This window comes from Linepithema humile, chromosome 7, assembly GCF_040581485.1.
Source record: "Linepithema humile isolate Giens D197 chromosome 7, Lhum_UNIL_v1.0, whole genome shotgun sequence".
Classification (NCBI taxonomy): Eukaryota; Metazoa; Arthropoda; class Insecta; order Hymenoptera; family Formicidae; genus Linepithema; species Linepithema humile.
The window spans coordinates 18,776,402-18,796,061 of NC_090134.1; the positions used below are offsets into that span (position 1 = coordinate 18,776,402).

Consider the following 19,660-nt stretch of genomic DNA (forward strand, 5'->3'; position numbering starts at 1 on the left):
GCGTTAGGATGATCGTCACTTAAAACCATGCGACCCGGTGTCGACGGCGTTAAGCGCCTTAGATAGTTGCTGCGCCAGCCAGTTTCCCCGGCATAATCCGGTAATTTGAAAATCTCGGATGGAATGTAACACCTCATAGCAGCCACCGTCTTGGATGTACTAAGATCCTCGTTTCACCAACCCCTGTTGCATCACCGCCCTCTCCCATCTAAGTTGGCCAATGTGCACCCCAGCCGCAACCCCGGGAGCAAAGTAAAGCCGGTGGGCCCCAGGAACACCCGAGATGAAGGGGTCGCATCGCGTCAAGGGCTGCATTCTGATTAGGGTAAAAGGAAGAGTTTGAGTAGAACTCATTGGTATGCCAGACCCACGCGACCTCCGTGATCTACTCAGTACCCTCTTTATATAAATATGCCGCGTTATATATAAGTGAGAGAGGGTGTGTCGAGTAGCAAATTTATAATCGGCATTCTTAATTATACAACTCTGATTAAATATTCAGTAATTCTATAGTCGTAATTGTCATATCGTTATTACGTTACGATATTTCTAATTGTGTATATATATTTCAAGTGTTAAAAAATAGTTATAAACAATTAATGATGGATTAATGATGGTTGAAAAATCATACATTTAATATTCTCCATTGGAAAATTAGCGATTCAATCGCTGCAATACTTTGTAATGTGTGGAATAATTTGCTAAATTTCACCACTGTCTACTGCGATTGAAAGAAGAAACTTCTCGCGGCAAGTAGTCAGGATAAAGCTGAAGTAGACATCCTCAAACGGTAACACAATATTTTTAGAGGGATGGTTAGTTGTCGAGCGCTGGCACAACTTTCGTCGCATACCCGTAGAGTTTAAAATATTGATTTTACAATTGCTAGAGAATGTTATAACCAGAATATGATGGAGCCAAAAATAGGATGCTGTGAATATGTTGATACCTTGCCGAAAGATGATTTTTATCAGTGAACAGTATGACGGGAAATAGCATTTATTATGTAATAAAACTTTGAGCTCTCCAGCATCAAACATTGATATAAACTGGTCTCTATAATACAGAATGTGACTTCATGAAATGCAGGCAAGTGTTGCCCATCGGTAACTGATCTACCGCTAGTAAATTGAAAATAGTTTTTAACAAAAATTTAATTATATAATATTTCTAATAATATTAATATATTAATAATATCATTGATATTGTAAAATGTAAGATATGCATTTTTTTATTAATAGTATAAGCAAACATATAAAAATTAATGCACATATGGAAATATGATTAATATTGTATATTTTTGCCTATATATTTACATACTGAAAAAATATTGAATTGAATTAATAAAGATGTAGATTTGAAAAATTTCGAACAAAATATTCCCTTACAAATCAATAAAGTAACATGTATTTCTTATTGGCTCCAAGAGATGTCGATACCATACATACTCGGTGCCTATTTAATTTAACAATATATTAGAGTTATTAATTATCATAAATTATTGTTCAGATCTTTTGCGATAATTTGTAGCAATTCATATATAATTAATTTACATTATTTAACAAGACACAATAACTTGTAGAAATCCATCTACGTTCTCCAATGCACAAAAGTGTCAAAGTAAATATTCTTTAAAATTTGCATTGTGGAGACATTATATAATTTTATCTGACATATTATCTTCAAAAACGCATATTTCCCTTACTAAGCATATTGCAATTACTTTAATTGAACATCTTTGTTAAATATATCTCGGTGAGATGATTTGCACATGATAAAAACACATCGTTTCACATAAATGTTGAATTAATCTAGCAAGGATGTTAGCTCAGCACGGATCGCGGAGGATGATGGAGCAGTAATATAGACTAGATATGTGGGCGGAAGAGTAGGGAGAGCGACGCAATTAGGAGAGAACATAAATCCCACAGTTTAGCACACTTCCTCGCCATGCCAGCAGATCGCAGAATACAAATCAATCAGTATAACGGTCGACTGCGCATTTAATTTCCATTCGGCTTCTGATCGAGTGGGAGTCGCCGATTCCGCAGCGCTCTGTGCCGGTGCTTTACCGTAGTAGAGCCGTTTGTACGTCGGTAGGGCCACCGTAGACACACAGGATATCTCGATCCCGCATACCCCGTGCTCGCTACTCATCCTATTGTGGAATCTCTCGAAACGGGTCAAACGCAACGGACGACAGGGCGTAAAAAGGATTTTGTGCGTCCCGTAACGAGCTCGACGATGGCGCGATTCCGATACGCACGCGATGCGTAATAATTCGAATTTGCACGAGCGAACAGTTTTTATGTGATTTCACCTTAACATGATATTTGAAACATTGCAAGATGTACTTGTATATTTAAACGCATCTGTAGCGTCTAAAAAATTGATAGCGACGTGTATTGTTAAACCAATGACATGTTAAAATCTAATAAAAATTCTTTTTTTTTTTTTTCATAACTATGCAAAGATATTAATCGAATATATTTATTATATTTATTTAAGGATACATTTTTATTATTTTTTTATTATTAGCGCAGCTTTATTTTTGAAAGTGCAAATTATTATTAATAATCTTTTAGAGATCTCTAAAAGATTATCAATGTGAATCCAGAAATGACTAATATGTCGATGGCACTTTCGCTGCTACCAAACGCAGACACAAATTTCGCGTCTGCATGATGCTCTCTTGCACCACCTCCCCGAGATTTTGCCCCCGAAACTACCACCGTCACGAGCCATCGTCCGGGCTTACCTAACTTAGTCGGCGGCGGTGGCGCGGGTCGCCGTCATTGCCAACCAAGTTTATGGCCCAGACCGACGCCCATAAACTGTACAAATGGTAAATCTACCGTAAGATCATCCCAGCCGAAAATGATGTATCGTAGGTTCCGCGGGACGTACACCCGTAGAGCCGTCCAGCGCGGAGGTCCTGCTTGACCTCCCTCCCTTAAAGAGCGCGCGCGTGTGTGTGTGTATGCGTGAACACAGGAGAGGATTCGTGGGTGGTGGAGAATAGTGCGAGCGGACACGGGGCACACCGTTTTGCCTCGTGGACGCGTTACACCCTTCATCGGACGCCTTCGAATGCCATCGCAGCATCCGGAGGGCGCCCTCAGCTGACAGTGGTGTGAGTGTCAGGTATGAGGGTCAATGACAGCTCGCGATTAACATTTAGGAGACTGCCTGCGTATGGGCCTGACACCTGCATGCGATCATGTTGTCACTCCGAGATCATTAGCAAGTGGAACATGTATTGGACGTGTTGAACGTGTCAATGATAGACATAGTGTTAATTGAACGGTGGAACGAAATATAAATCGTCTCTTTCTGACTTTTCGAAATAACAATATTGCAATAAATAACAATTTTAATATGTTATTTTATTATACCTGCGTGCGATTATTCGGAATCATTAACTGAAACTTGCAAATCTAAATAATAATATAAATCATATCTTTCTGATTTTCAAAAGCAATAACATTATGAAAGTATTTAATATGGTATGTTAATATATGATATTGTTTTATTCCGCTCAACAATTTAAATGTCGCGTGCGTCATTTGTTACTTTCTAAGATTCAGCGAGTTCGAACAGACTCTTTTCACATTTCTATCAAAATTCGATTGAGTACTCGCCGTAGGATATCCATCGATTTTCCGGGTTGATACGTCACGGGACGTGCGTAAATGCGGAATGGATGTGCATCGAGAATCGCTCGCGGCAATCTGTCTCCGCTGAGACTTTGGGCGTGGAAGTGTCACCGACGACAATACCTCGTAACATTCGGAAGGCTTTACGGAACACGGAGCATCGTGAAGAGACTCTGGTTCGGTATAGAAAGGCCGGCCGCGTGGATATAAACCGCGGCTTTTCAGAGTTTATTTCGATCATATCACGGAATCGTTACGAAACGCTGCCCCGATTCAACAGCGCTATTGTGAATTTATTTCCAATTGACTTGGGCGAATTAGTTCGCTTACGTTTTCGGACTTTGCAATCGACATTAGGTAATATGTATAGAAACAGAGGTGTAAATGAAGTAACATATAGGAATATTGCGACCCCAACGGAACACCCTTTTTCATTTAACATGTGTTTTTCCTCCCTTCGCACAAAAATCATTTTATTTTAAATTATTTGTAAAGATCACGAGCTAATAAAATTGACCGGAGAAATAGCTTTGAGTGAGCGTACGCTGATGCTGCAACAGCATGTTTTATACGCAGACTTTACGACACGTGCTGCTTTTTTTAAGCGCTAACGCGTGCTTCCGGTCGTGATAATCGACTCATTCATACAACTATTAGTAGCGGAACCAGCGATTATGACGCTTTACGTTGAAATACATCGTTAAATATAGCGCCAGCAGTTTTAACTGTGCCTCCGCGGCGGGGTAAATACCACGATGTTATCGGCGATAATAAAAGACGCGCCGCGTGCTGATAGTATTGATCCACCTACTTACTATTTACGTGCACGCAACAAAGGTGTCTCGATTGTTACAGAATGAACCGTTCCCTTCTTACCTCACCGCCGGATTTAACTTGCCGATACCCACACCTGTACTTACCTGCACCTCAAGTGAGATGAACTGTACGTAATGGGACAACCCTTACTAAATCCACCATTGTAAGAAATCGCTCAGAGTTAATAATAGCATTCGGCTTTTGCTTTTGTGGTCTGCGGCCCATATTGTGGCGCGGAGATCGCAGCGCGCGTGAGATTGGGTAGGGTTCATCGAGCGGTGCCCTTTCGTGTTACAACGCGGAGAGAGGGTGCGCTCTCCCGTTTATTATACTTATAATACGCCTCCTTGATAAAAAGGATGCGACGCTTTCGTAACGAATATGCAACGTCGATATTACGTCGCACGACGTAATCTAAAATTAAATTATAAACGGCAGTCGCGCTTTCAAATTCGCGCGTTTCGCAGTTAGCATTTTCAGATGCAATTACGTGCCAATTAATGCGCCGCGCGATAAACTCCGTAACGAATGTTTTTAACTCCTCGAGTTACCGCGTAACGCTCTCTGGTCTATTACCCATCGAGATCGACTTTTACATATTATCGCAAGCCCTTCATCCGCGGCCCCTTCGTCCACGCGGAGGCGGAAAAAGCCGAGGAGCATCGACATAAAACAGAAGTAAAGACACGCGAACGCGCGGTGAACGCCGATGGCAGAGAGCGGCAACATCTGGTGCGGTCTCTCTCACTTTAGAAACCATCCCTCTCCGGCCATTCGGCTTCTCTCTTTCGCTCCCGTTATCAAGCTATCCCGCTCTCTTTTTGTTGCTCGGCTCTCTTCGTCTCTGTCGTCACTCCCGTTCAGGCCGCTGCCGTTGTCCCGACGTTACTTCCGTGACGATGAGCTTCAATACGCGCCGATAGTCGCGGCGGGAAACCAACGAGCCTACCCAAAGTCGTCCATGGTTTCCACGCATCCAACCCAACCCAAGCCCGGCCTAGCTCAACCTGGGACGAGCGAGCACGTATATAGGAACGTACACGCGTATATACGTACGTACACACATACACACAACAACATAATGCACACGTGGTGAACGCACACTTTCGCGCGGGCGCGCGCGAGCGCGCACCCATCCGCTCCTCGCTTCTCTCTCCTCTGAAATAATAATAGAAGAATGAAAATGAAAGAAAAGGAAAAAGTAATAATCTCGGGGATCTTTTAAAATCCATCGAAGCAGACGAAGCCGCCGGATTGTGTTGTGTGTTAGGGGCTTCTCTCTTTCTCCGCCTTCCACCATCTTCCAGCGTTACCTTCCTCCTGTATCCTCCCTCCCGCTATCCCGGCTCTTCTCCCGTCCTTGTATTTCTTGTCTTACTTTTCCTCGTAGACCGTGCCCCGACACACGCCCCTGCAAGAAGAATCCCAGTGACGACGAGGTATACCGTCGCGCATACATGTAGGTACAATGCAGTGACATCGAAGAAAAAGACGCACCTATACGACAATGTACATGCGCTCCGCGGCATATGTACAGCGACATTTATCTTTCCTCTGGTGGATCCTATCTGTCGATCCACACAGCGATTCCTCCCGACCGGTTTATATAGGACATCGTTGCGCGACGATAAATTCCAGCGTACGCTGATAAATTTTCTGCTCTTTCGTTCTCTCGAACTTTTCCCATAGTTCATGCAGCGCGATATAGCAAAGTTTTATCTTATAAAATGATGCGTATACACGTACATAAAACAGAAATTTATGTTGCATCTTTATTTTGAAATATATTATTATTGTAATTAAACATCTGCCGTCAATTAAAATCACAGAACTTCTCAATAATTCTAAAATACAAACTATATATTGGTATATATGTTAGAAATTTATTGCGAATCCAGCGATCTTGCGGCACAATTTGCGAGAGCCAAAGTTCATCGCAGATACATCTCTGGACCTTCGGGGAATCAGCGAAACCGAAGTCGCGAGAGGGCCACGCATTTGACGCATTAACACAGTAGAAACGGCTGGAAAGGGGACAAGAGGAGGGCGAAAGGGGACTCGATGTTCGACGGGGAACGCGGATGGGAGCGGGCGGGAGGTTGGAGGCGGTTGACGGGGATCAGAGTGAGAGGAAGATATAGGGTTGAAAGGAGAGAATAGCGGAGCGAACGGCAGCGTGAGAGAGAAAGAGAAAAAGAGAGATAGAGAGAGAGTGAGAGTGAATGAGAGAGACCGGGTTTCGTTTCGGGGTGAGCTGAGGAGGGGAGGCACGGGATTTCACGGGAGGCTGATCACGAATGGACGCGTCTCCCGCAGCTCTGCCGCTGACAGCCAGGAATTGGAATTGCATCGGCGTCGCTCGATAGCCAGCCATCCCGCCAGTCAGGCAGCAAGGCAGCCAAACGGCCTAACAGGCAGGAAGAGAGACAGAGAGAAAGAGAGGGAGAGAGAGAGAGAAAGAGAGAGAGAGAGAGAGAGGGCCCGGCCGTCCACGAACGCTACTGTGCCTGTGTCTGCCTACGGACCGACCGAATCTACTGCCACCGTCGCGTTTCCTCGCGCGCAATCCTCTCCGACGTCGATCCCCTCCGATAGATCTCTCCGGCGGAGAGACGGAGAGAGGCGCAGATCCGCAGATCCGTGCGAGACGGACGGATGGACCAGGTGCCGATATCTCGTCCCTGCGGATCTCGCAGCCACGTGTACATATATATACAAGTTTTAACACGTATATTCACCTATGTATGGGATATAGCGCGAGATTGGAAGATTCGACCGCGGATAGATGTAACAACGGAACGACCAAATCTCTAAGTGCACGAGGACTTTATCAGATACGAAAGCGTTGATAAGCTTGCTCGAATTCTTCTGAGCTGACTTCCGGCTCTATGTTGTTTTTATTTTCCATTTCTTTCAGTTTACAATTAAAAGAAAGTCGGGCAAGTCGACAACGACTTCTGCATACACTACTTGATTAGATTTCATTATTTTATGTTATGAAGACATTACAATGATTATAATATTTTGTAATAATATATCTGTTTTTGCATATGTTGCGTGCGTTTATTAGAAAATGGGATTATGAGATGTAAATTTTATACAAACTCTTACATTGCCACAGACATATTTTGTGTATCTTGAAAAATAAAGAAATTTTTTATTTTACTAAAAAATTGTTAAGTTATTGAATATAAATAAGTATGCATCATCATTTTTTAATATATTTTTATTGTGCAGCTTGGATGTTATCTTACTGCTGTCTTTTATCGTTTTATTTCTTTTACAATTTAAAAAATTTGTTTTAAGTTTGTGCTTGTTTTTTTGTTTCTAACTTTCTATTTTTTTTTTCAGATTCAATTTGGATTACTTTACTTTGCTTCAGTGTATTCGACACCCGTTCTGCGCCTTGGGTAAGTAGCTCTCTTGTTAAAAGTCATTCTTTTAATATATTCCATAAAATTCTTGCGCCGTCGGACAATGAGTAGACACGTTACGGGCATGTATAACCCGGATTGACGCCGATCCATGGGAACTCCACGAAATACCGGATACCCGCCTGCTCGCCAGTATTGTCGGACCTGTGTTTTCGAGGGGATTGGATTTTTCGATTTAGGGTGCATGCAGACGCCTATACCTCGTTCCTCGTTCGGTACCGATTGCTATTCCACACGCGGACTCGAATTTAACGCTGTAAAACAGACGTTATCCCACGATTACGAGCACGAATACATAGAAGAAGCTGAAAAAATGTGCAAAAGCTTAAAGTTAACCAGCGGTCGTTTTTATTGTTGACATTTGCAAGATAATTGAAATTTTTAGATTTTTTAAAAGTAAAAAAGACGAAGAAACCAACGCGCACTTTACGGATTTGCACGGAACATTAGTTTTTATTAAAACACATAAGCGTTTTTATAAAGAAATTAAAAAGAAATGTTTCATAAAGAAACAATCTCTTTAGCCTCTTAGGAACTGATGTCTTTAGATATGTAAAAATAATCGTTCGCCAAGAACGTAGGACGCCCATTTCCGGCGCGTTTGGCGCGAGCGTTACGAAACATCGAATCAGAGGACGGTTGTAACGCGGTAACGACCGTGAGGCTATAACCATTGTCGGAGGACGAGAAAAAGACCCTGGGGAGCGCGGGTGCGTGCCATCGTTCCTCGCCCTAACAAGGCTCCCCGTTGCGTGCAGAAGCGGCCGCGCATCAAGCCACGCTAAACTAAAACTCCCTTTTGCCTTCACGACCACCCTCGGCTCGCCTACGCCAACCCCTTGCCGACCACCCTTGCGTCAGTATCGATGGTCCTAGAAAACGGTCTCACCTCAATGCTAATAACGCGCTGATAGTACGAGCAACACGCGGTCGCTCCCACAGGATCGAGGCAGACTCTCCCTTCCTTGATACGTCATCACGATCCGTTCACCCCTTTTTACGACACTTCCTCTCCTCCCACGATATGACTTATGTCCACGGACGACGTCGTTTCGCAACATAATCGCGCCGTGTTGAAAATCTAGCCTTGCGCCTCGTCCCTCTCGTTGCGTAATGGTCGTCGACGAGCCGCGACGACCTACGGCGATCATCGACATCGAAACACGGAGGGTTCTATTACGAGGGGAACCACTTAATTTTCATGAGCTCGGATACGGACCCCTTTCCATGGGTGACGCTTCAACCGGAGGGATGTTGATCATTATGAAATAATAAAGTCTCGTAATGACGGCCTTTTGAACGAGTGACATCGAGTCTGCTAAGGGAAAACCCGCTGCGCGATAAATCGATAATTGCGTGCTTGAAAATGGCACATTTCTTCTAAATATACAGTGTCGAATATTTCAAGAATTAATTATGCAATGACATAATAAATTTTTCTATTATATAGCGTCGTTCCAAACATCTTACTTGAACTTTACACCGTCGTTTCTTTAATGAAATCTCCGGAAGCCAGTTTTAATGCAAATATCTTTCGCGTGAAATAACTAGAAATTAGATTAAATTATCTAAATTACAAACAAGATCGAGGAAATGGACTGAAAATTTCACCCGCTTTACGCGAATAACCCGCATTGCGTTGCCTGTAACAGAAATAATCTCGCAAATAGAGCTAAGTGCCAAAAGCACGTGGCGAATCACGTGGAAGACACTGATCTTTATCGCGATCCGCGGCTGTGGAAATGGCGTGTAACGACCGCCATTTCAGACATTCGGCGATAGTCCGAGGAGAAGCGTCGATTTCCATCGGTATATACATACTCGCACTTACACGTACACACATCCCCATCTGCGCGTGGTTAAATAGACGTGGACGGTGGAAGGGGTAGAGAGAAATAAAGATGGGTACCGGAACAGGTCGAAGGGCGGAGATTAAGGGTCGCCGAGGAGATGAGTTTGTTAAAAAGGCAGAAGCGGGCCAGCGGCACGCATCAGGGACATCAAAGCGACAAGACGAAATGAAATCCAACCGTTGCCACCCCGCACGGAGAATCTTCTCTTGCCGTGTCCTCGTTCTCGTTCCTTTATTCGCTCCCCCTTTCCTCGGAATCTTCGTCCCGCACGACTCGGTCTCTTTCTTTTTTATTCACTTCACCCCCGGTTTCTTCTTTTCACCTTCTCTTTCTCTCTGTTCACGTCGTGGTACTTCATATCCGTTCCGGTGCGAGTGGGCAAAGAAGGCGGAGAAAGCAAGGATAAGACCGGGGAGAACGCGGGAAGGACTGGGGTTGGAACCCTTTAAGGGAAGAGGAGGACGGTACGCCAAAGCGCCGTCCCTCTCGTAATTTCAGCGTCGTCGTTTCTAAGGCGCCGCTCATATTTTTTTGCGTTGGCATGCAGAGCAAAGTAATTAATCGCATATTCGTATTTCTGACCGTTGAGAAGAGCGCGAGTCCTCCTTATTATAACGTCGGCAAACAGCAGGACGCGAACTAAAGCTGAGACATTTTTAAGAAAATTTTAAAAGTAGTAAATCTGTAGCTATTTTTTTCTACAAGCAATGTTAATATTTCTTACAAGTCGCTTTTGCGGCGATGTTATTGTTACTGTGATAATGTTAAACTGCTTTCTCGAAAGTGCACCATCGAATGGATAATCGAATTGATACCGCTTTCGTAGTTTGAAGCGCAGTCCTTTGGTCGCAAACTTTTGAAAACTGCAGTCGCGCGGAAACCTCGCATACCCGTTACGAATCCATTCCGTGGCGCAATATTCTCTTCAAGCCTTCGGTTTATCGTGTAATTCGATTATGTAAAAAAAAAAATTTCACGAAGATTCGCCAAGTTTTATCGTCGTCGTTGTCGTCGTCACGTGCCAATAAAAGTCGGCAGTTACTTCGCGAGATAAAGCTGGAAAAAGAGAGAGCGCTTTCTTCTTTCCGCTCTATTCAAATTTCCTGCACGGGAATACGATCGAATCATAAATATGTATCCGCTCGTATTCCCTAAATTCATGGAAATTCTTTAATTGAGTTATTTTGGTTTTCCGCGAAGCGATGCGCCGTCGGAACGAAGCGAATAGTCCGCGGGAAAAGCCCTGTGGGAAGCACGCAGCTTCAAAATCTTCTTAGACGGTAGTAACTTTGGATTGACGCGGCACTAAGATAGTATTATTTAACAATATATAATTTAACGCAGGGCCGGAATTTGTTTCATGAAATATATGTCAACAACAAATATCATCATATTATCATAATTTAATAGCATTATGTATTTATAAATCGCATAATTTTTGAAAACTTAAATAGATTTTGAAAAATCTTCGTATATTTTGCGCACTCAGGACAAGTAAAAAATAATTAAATATGTATAATAATAAGTAATGCAATTTTTACATCATTTATTTAAGTACTATTTTATACATATTTTTATTTTTAGAGTTTATTATATGTTGCGCTATTATTCACTTGGGTTGTTCACTTCGAACTTCTTCGAGAAAAGGAGACGCGTGGCGTCTGGTCGGTCGTAAGCTCTCGAGGGCAAGTTAGTTGATGGCATTCCGCGAGTATCCTCGTGACATTTTAATATCTCTAGCGCGAAAGGGTTAGCACGCGTAAGAGGCAGCGATGTGAACACAGGAAGGGACCGGAGTCGCTGACGACGGCGACGAGAAAGAAGAGAAAGTAACGGGAGGGGCTTGAAAGAGCAAGCGAGCCTGAGCTTGTATCAAGTTTGTCTAATGACTTGTTGCCAGCAGAACTGTGTCGTAACGGGGCCACCGATAAGTGGCAGCGGGTGTCGTATCTATGCGTAAGCAGTTTCCAAGGGATTGCTTACACAGAGACGAGGAAAGATAGATATAGGCTTGCTCGGGTTACGTACGGCTGCACCTTTATCCGACAACTCTAAAGGCCAGCACTAATAATACTGTGTTTATTCTGCATGCGCATTTCGTAACACTGAAATGAGTGAAAATATATCTCATTTAAAAATTGTTTTTCTTATAACAATAGAAATATCGATTTATAAAGATTACTATCTTTATAATTGCGCCCTCATGCAATCATTGTTTTCAGATTGCATTGCATTGTGTTTACAGAAAGGTGATATTTTTATCGCCTTTCTTGTAAGCCGGCTTCCTCTTTCTCTTCTCTTCTTCACCGCCATTGTAGCCCCTATGCTAGATATCTACGCGTCTCTATAGCAACACATCGCCACCACAGGCAGACAAGAGAGCGGTACACACACATTTATGTCGTTAGGAGCATGCGTAGACCTACTTGCCGGATATTACATGTGGAATGGCCTAGTTTAAGAAATCGTTGCGAAAAGATGTATAAAGATAAACTATTTTGTCGCGTAAAATCATGGAAAGCAAATGCGAAAAGATCAATTTTAACTACGTACTTTTTGAACAGATAAGTAATATAAGCATTTTTCATTTGCGTGAATAATATGTCTTTAAAAATTATCCTGCATTATTAAATTTGTGCATTAAAAAGTATCTACCTAATAACAAATGCAATGTGGTAAGTTAACAACAAAGAATGAAGTAACTCGAATAAATGCATGTGAAATAAGGTGGCTTTAAAAATCGCAGAATAACAATTTTTGCCTCATTACGTACTTAGTTTGTCCCACATTATATTTACTCGCATCTTTAATTTGCGCAATAAAAATGCTTTTTTTTCTTTTTCATTGCTTATTGCGTTGATATTGCGTTTCGTTGTGTCATATTGCATTTTTCTCGCCGCTTGTGGACGCAGCAGAGTATAATTAATGCGTTGTCAATTGTGAAATCGCGGCAATATTAGGCAACTTACGCAAAATGCCGCGTGCTTGTAACACCCGTAAATGGCGTGGTGTAGGTCGAACAGCGTTGAGGGGAAAAGCCCCCCCTGATGAATTGTCCGCACGTGTCTACCCACGTACCGCCGCCTAATTACATGCTGATCATAGTGACTACCTATACCGTCCCCTGAAATGCGAAATTGCCTATTGTCCACGGTTTCGCGGTCAAAACGACCAGCGGCCTACAACCAGAATCCAACTCTTGATGTATTCCAAATGGCATTATTAATATCTCCATAGCGTCGATCCCAAAAGTTCGTTTTCATATCTGCGCATTTACAATTGTTAGCAGAGATTTTCTGTCAAGTGACGGAAAAGTAAAAGCGACAACTTTTTTGCACGATTTCGCGCTTCTATCATTAAGAAATGCAAACATAAATATTTTCACGATTAATTATATCGTCGATGTGATTTATATGCAAAACTCTAGCAGTAAGTCGAGAATTTATTATACTAGGTTTGCATTGTTATTTTATATTGATATTCTTTTCTTTCGAATGACAATGCGAGCAATAATAGGTCTTCACCTACATTTCCATAGTCTAGGACCGCTTGAAAAATGACCGGCATTTCGGAAAGACGATCGGTTTGGCCGATCGACATTTATTTTTATCTCACCCTTAAAATTGTCCATCGTGGCGTGAGTCGTGGATTGATGTGTTTGCTCGAGTCGCTGATAGATGGAGGCGCCCGTGTTGTCGGCGCCCTTTCTACCCCCTTAACATAGACAAATGCTTCCTACCCACCCTAACAAATATCTCCTAGATTTATTATGCGAAACCACCCCGGCCTCGCGCCACGCGACGACTACGTTCCTGAAAGTTTCGAGAGCAAAAAATTGGCCTTCTTTCGCGCGCACTCGTGCGTGAGAGTGGCAGACACGTCGCGAGAAAGGCGGCTCGATTTTTCAAATTCACGACAAATCTGATAATGAATTTTATTCAGGGATCACATTTCTCTTTTTATCGCGTTGTGTAAGATTCGCATTTACTATTTAAACTAGATCATTAAAACAGTTTTTTGACGAATTCAGCAAGCGATTCTGAAAAACATAAATATTTGTTAATAATCACTCCGCTGACAGTCATGATGCTAATGGAGGAGCCAACAGTTTCACGAACCAGTATTAAAAGTTGCTAATAAGCGTTCGCCGTTGTCCCGATTTAATAATCGTCTCGAGTAATACAGCCAAATTGAAAATTGATTACAAACGGGAGCGCGAACTCCAACGCGTCGTTGTAACTCCTTTTTTCTCTCAGTCAAAAATATCAATAAAAAAAGTGGCAGAGGTGCGAAAAAAAATGAACAGCGCTTATAAATCAGCCATCAGCCGACGGTCCGGAGTTCATTATCATTACTCGCGGTTCGCGTGACACGACACATGGTAAAATGATAGCACGGCGGATGACGACGCCACCGTCACCCCCGCAAATTATAGTGGATATAAAAGCGCCGCGAAATGATGCTACTGAACGAACGAACGGGTCCGGCGAATGGACGGACGGATGGACGAACGAACGAACGTACGTAGGTGCAAACGTACATACGTGCGCCGGCGAACAAAACGCGTCAGCCGATCTCGTCGCATATTTGTGGCTCCGCTATCCGGTCGTAAATAAAGTCCCGGTAAAAACAAAAACACGACGAAATAACGAACAAATGTACCCATCACTTCTGGTACATAAACCCGTATAGCCCGTGTGTGCTCACCCCGGGGTGCGACGCCGGTGGTGGCCGCGCGCGAAACCACGAGAGCGCGCAACGGGACGGGAGAGCGAGAGAAAGAGAAAGAGAGGAGATAAATTCGCGAATAGTGCGCGGCGTTCGTTCGAGGTGAACGGTCGATCGAGTGTCGCGCTACTATTCGATGTCGTTCCTTTATTACCGCGCAGTTAACGAGACGTCTCGATCACGTACCTCAGGAAAACATCACACGCTTCCGGAATTTGTAGTACATTCGATTCTATCTTTTCGCTCATGATATTTTATTTCATTATTTAATAGCATACAAAGCAATTACGCGAATACATTTTCTTAATTAAAATTAAGTTGTATATCACGTTATCTCTCAAAATTTTAACTTTGCTGCACTTGATGATGGAAGTGTTGATTAAATCCTTCTATTACGTGGTCTATAATCAGATTTTCTCTGATAGTAAATGTAAGATTTACCGCATTACACATCCATTATCTACTGCTATTTTAGCGGTTGCTCTAAACATATTTGCATCTTGCTTTCTGTGCAACCTAAATTAGACATTATCTGATTTTCTTTGATATAGTTTATGTACCTGACTCTAAATTTATATATATGAATGTAGTAAAATAAAAAAATAGCAATAATATTTAAATAAAGTATAACTTTATCTGCACAGATGTGCAAGCAAAACATTTTTGTGGCTGAAAAATAGGAAAGAGGCTGACTGATGTTTGCGAAAGAGAGATTGCGCAATCGTCACTTAATAAAATAATAATCCGCGGTCCGTCAAACTACTTCCTATCCATCCCCATCGAACCATCCGAAGGAGGAAGCCAAGTACGATGCTGTTCCATCAGCCGGAATTCCATCGTGCGATCGTGCGCGCAGCCGGGGACACTCGCGTCGTCGGCCAATAAAACGAGATTCCCGCGGATCGGCGCAGGGAAAGATAAATTGCGGTATTCTTGGATAGCACGGACGCAATATCGGTGTATATTTACGAGCCGTGGGTGCCGCGGCGGGTCGCAGCGTAGCAGAAAGCGACGCGGGGGTTGAGAAAGGCGGCGGCGGTGGCGGCGTTGGCGGTGGCGGCGGGATTCGGGGGGGGGGGGGGTCGACGGCGCTTCTTGCGAGACGGAGGCCCCCGGGCCGTGCCGCTCAAAAAACATTCAAATTAATTCCACCCGGCTTGCTCCAATGATGGCGGCCAATGTTGTGCAACATAAGACGAGACCCCGCCGGTCCCGTCCGTGCGCGGGTGGTAGAACCTCCTCACGTACGACGCTCACACGCGTGATTCCCCTGCATCCCATCGGCTATGTATATGTACGTACGTACGTACGTCGATGTATACCTGTCGTGTCGGTGCACATATCCGCGGCGTATACGCCGAAGACCAGCCCCCTGACCCCTTTCGCCGTCGTATATCGGTGCTCCCTTTTCTCCCGCTTTCTTTTTTTTTCTCCTCGTTTTTCCTTCCCGCCAGCCGTCCGCCCCGCCGCGCGACCATCCACCTATCTCCCGGTCTCTCGTACACGACAGGAAGACGCGGGACCGTGTTGGTAACAACGTCCCCGGGAAGAAGCTTCGGAAAGAGAGGAGAATTTTCTCGAGCTCTCCTCCTCCTTCTCTTTCTTGCCCGCGTACGTTCCGTCGCTCTCTCGCGCGTCCCTCCTTTTCTCGCGCGAATTCCACCGTTCTACTTTGCATGTCTTTGCAGAGAAAAGGACTCGGGCCGGGGTGAGCTTCCTTGCAGGATACAGAGGGGCGACCGGAGAGAGACCGAAAACGAGAAAGGGGGACGACAGAGAAAAAGAGGGACAGAGAGGAAGAGAGAGAAATGATAATCCATTCGGCGGTCATAACGCAGAGCCCGGCACCGTAAAGCTCACCAGACAAGAAATACGGCCAACCAACCGACCTCTCTCCCTCCGCTTTCCTCTCTTTCTCCATCTCTGTCCGCGATCTCTCTCCCGCTCTTCTCCTTCTCGCTCTTTTACCCCGCGGCGAACTTACCCCTGGTTATATGCAAACCGCCATCGTTCCCTCCGGGCCAGTCATAAACTTACTGAATTATATTACGCGAACCCGCTGCCTCCTCTGTCCACCTCGTCTTTCTTTCCCTCTTTGTTCCCGCGACGCTCTTCACTCGTCCGTCTTCTTTTTTTTCTATTTATTTTTTTCCTTCCTTTCTTTTTCTTATAAATCGCGAAGCAAATCGCAACAGGGCGAACAGCGTTCTTTAGAAACCAATGGAATGCTAATAAGACAAGTCTCCGCCGTGAATACCATTCATTCATTGTTTCAGACTGCTGTACGTATAAAAATTGAAACGGGGTTCACGCTGCGAGCGCGAAATAAAATTACAGCTTTTTAATAAACGGCAGCTGTACGTTAATCAAGCTCGACTTTATACTCGTGCGGTACACCGTTCTTTTCTTAATTGCACAGAATTTCTTACGACAAAATTCCCAGAAGTCTTTCCGCAAATATGTTTCAATCGAACCGAATGTTAGATTTTTCCTAGCTACATACGCCGTGCGTTCAAAATAGTCGTTTTTCTTATCGCGCAACTAGCATTATATTTATCGAGCGACACCGACTCGTAATCGAAAGCGATTTATAAATTCGTCGGACGTTCTTGCCTCGTTTAGTCTCGATTTTCCGCGAGTTAATCCGCGTTGGGCACCAAGTCGGCGTGCGTGACGACATCGATCGGGCCACTCTCAATGTCGTCAGCGGCGATGGGCGAGGAGTAGCGGCGACAAGCCGGGTCATTACTGAATGCAAATCATAGCACGGTGCGATCAATGAGTTTGCACGGTGTCCCACGAGCGAGCGAGCGAGCGAGCAAGCAAAGCAAGCGGCGTGCGTAACGCTGTTTAACCGTTTAGGGGTTCGTGGCGCTTCAACGGGGTGAGAATCGGCCGCCACCCGGCTCGACACGCGCCTCGTTGCCCGGCCGTGATGATCAGGGATTTTTTTCCTCCTCGTCGCATTTTAATAACTACGCCACGTAACTACCCTCCTTTCACGTGGGCGTCGGCGCGCTTATCAGCGTTTATAATATCCAGAAGGAGTGATACACGGGGGGAGAATAACTTCGCGTCAACTTCGCAGCGAAGCGGCCGATCTAATGTTCCATTAAATCCACCATCGGGGAACGTCTTTAACAGAATCTATTAAAAGACTCCGGTTGAAGGAACGACGCAATGTGACAATGAATTCGTTGGTGCGAGGGTCGTTTGATTCCAAGCCAAACTCTCAAACTCGAGAAGAATAAATTAATCACAGACACACCTTTCAATCTCAAGCCATTTCTGATAATGAAATCTAGTGCTGTAGTGAAATAATTGGTACAAGCAGCGATACAAGTCGGTGTGAAAAAATGTTAATTGAATATTTTTATTTTTAAATAGATTAGAGGCTGCATTTTTTAAGATTTCTATGACGATTGACAAAGATTGACAGAGACAGAATATTGAATTTTTCTGCAAGAAGGAACATGCAGCTATCGTGGAAACACACTCATCGCTGCCCACACTCTAAACCGTCTGTATCGCGAACGGCGGGATAAGAAAATCTCAGCGGATTGAGTCGTCATTGTCGTCGTCGATTTCGGAACAAAGTGTATCAAATCGCGCATTATAATTGGAACGTTGGCGCGGCACGTGCCAGGACAAGCGAGAGCGAGCACAGTAAGACCTGCTCGTATATTATTCCTACGGAATCATAACTCCTAGTCTCGGTATCGAATCGAATTACACAGCGATCATCGGCCGAGTGAGTCCGGACGAACGGGCGAGCGTTCAGCAGTCGGACAAGGGTGGACCGGCGGGGGGAGAGGACGTCTTCGCACGCGTGTGTACACGCGAGGGCACGCGCGTCAGACGATAATGCGTTTTCGCGCCGCTGCAGCCGCCGCCGATCGTTGGCCGATCGCTTCTCGATGATGCATATGTATGTGTAGATGTGCTCGCTCTCGTATACACCGGCTCGTTCTTTTTACGCGTCGCCCTCCTGCTGCACGGCACGAGCGGTCACGTGCCTCCAGTAACCACCACCCGGTTCACCCTGTCACCGAGCCACCCACTTTAGACGCCCTTGCGAGAACCCCCGATCTTCCTACCCTCGTCACCTCCGCGGCGAGCTTTTTCGCCCGCTTTCATCTCTTCCCGGCCTTTTCGGCGCCTCTCCCGCTGATGCAGTGCGCGTCCGTTGCTTTAATAAAAACCTACTTACCTTCTCGACGCCGCGAATAAGAACGCCGACATCTCTCGCCACGGCATCTCGCACGTTCCGACTCGAAATTATCTCTGAATGATACCGCACGGCTCGCCAACAACCTCTTCAAGCGTATGATACAAGTGTGTAAATTCGTAGGATGTAAATTAGAAGCAATAATCACACGTCGAGAATTTAATGACATTATCGGATTATCCGACAAAAATCACTGCAACTTACCTCAATATTGTTTTTATTACAAACGATGTTTTTCGATGTTTTTCGATGGGTGAAGATATCGATGTATCGAAGGGTCGCTGTGGATTGTTAAAATCGCTCGTTATCGGAAGCGTCGCAGCTCTCGCTTAAAAAAAAGTCGCATGGGAAAGCGGACGCTTCTCTCATCCGTATCCAGTGCGAACACAAATGCCGACACGGAGAATTCGCGCGGCTGAGATCAGCGGCGGAGGATCGTTCCACGGGTAGTTTGTCCCGCGCTCGTTTGGCGATGGGTATCATCCCGATCGTTTCGTCGCACGCAGTTCCGGCGTCGCGCGTCGTTTGCACAAACGTCAACGGGCGAGACGACAATGCGAAAATGTAACGCGGTGCAGTCGCGCAGCCGGACGCGCCGACCAGCACCGTTGAACTTTAATATTACAAAAAGCTGTAATCCGGCGAGCGAGCTACCTGGAGCGTTAACCTCGGGCGCCCAATTTATAAAAATAACGATGAAATTACTGTTGCGTGAAGTGTAGCGTCATACAGGACACCGATGCACCGGTGCTGCATCGCGCGAAAGGATGACGGCTATTCGGAGTGGCGCGCAAGAGGGGGAGGGACAGGGGGAGGCAGGTCGGTCGGCTACTGAGGGGGTGGGACACGGGTTGGTGCAGCGTTGCGCAAGGGGTGCCGTGACGTTTTGTCCGTCATCGGCTACCGGACCATCGGGGCGTCGATGTTTTAGTCTGCGCTCGCGTT

The 19,660-nt window shown here is 44.8% G+C and overlaps 1 protein-coding gene across 2 annotated transcripts in view; it reads left to right on the forward strand.

The window, feature by feature from the left end:
* Positions 1-19,660, forward strand: part of tsl (torso-like) — a 311,116-nt gene that overhangs the window by 134,055 nt on the left and 157,401 nt on the right. For both annotated transcript variants that reach the window (XM_067358624.1, XM_067358625.1), the window contains one exon: positions 7,824-7,882. The gene's annotated coding sequence lies outside the window, so the exon portion shown is untranslated. The remainder of the gene's footprint in view (positions 1-7,823; positions 7,883-19,660) is intronic.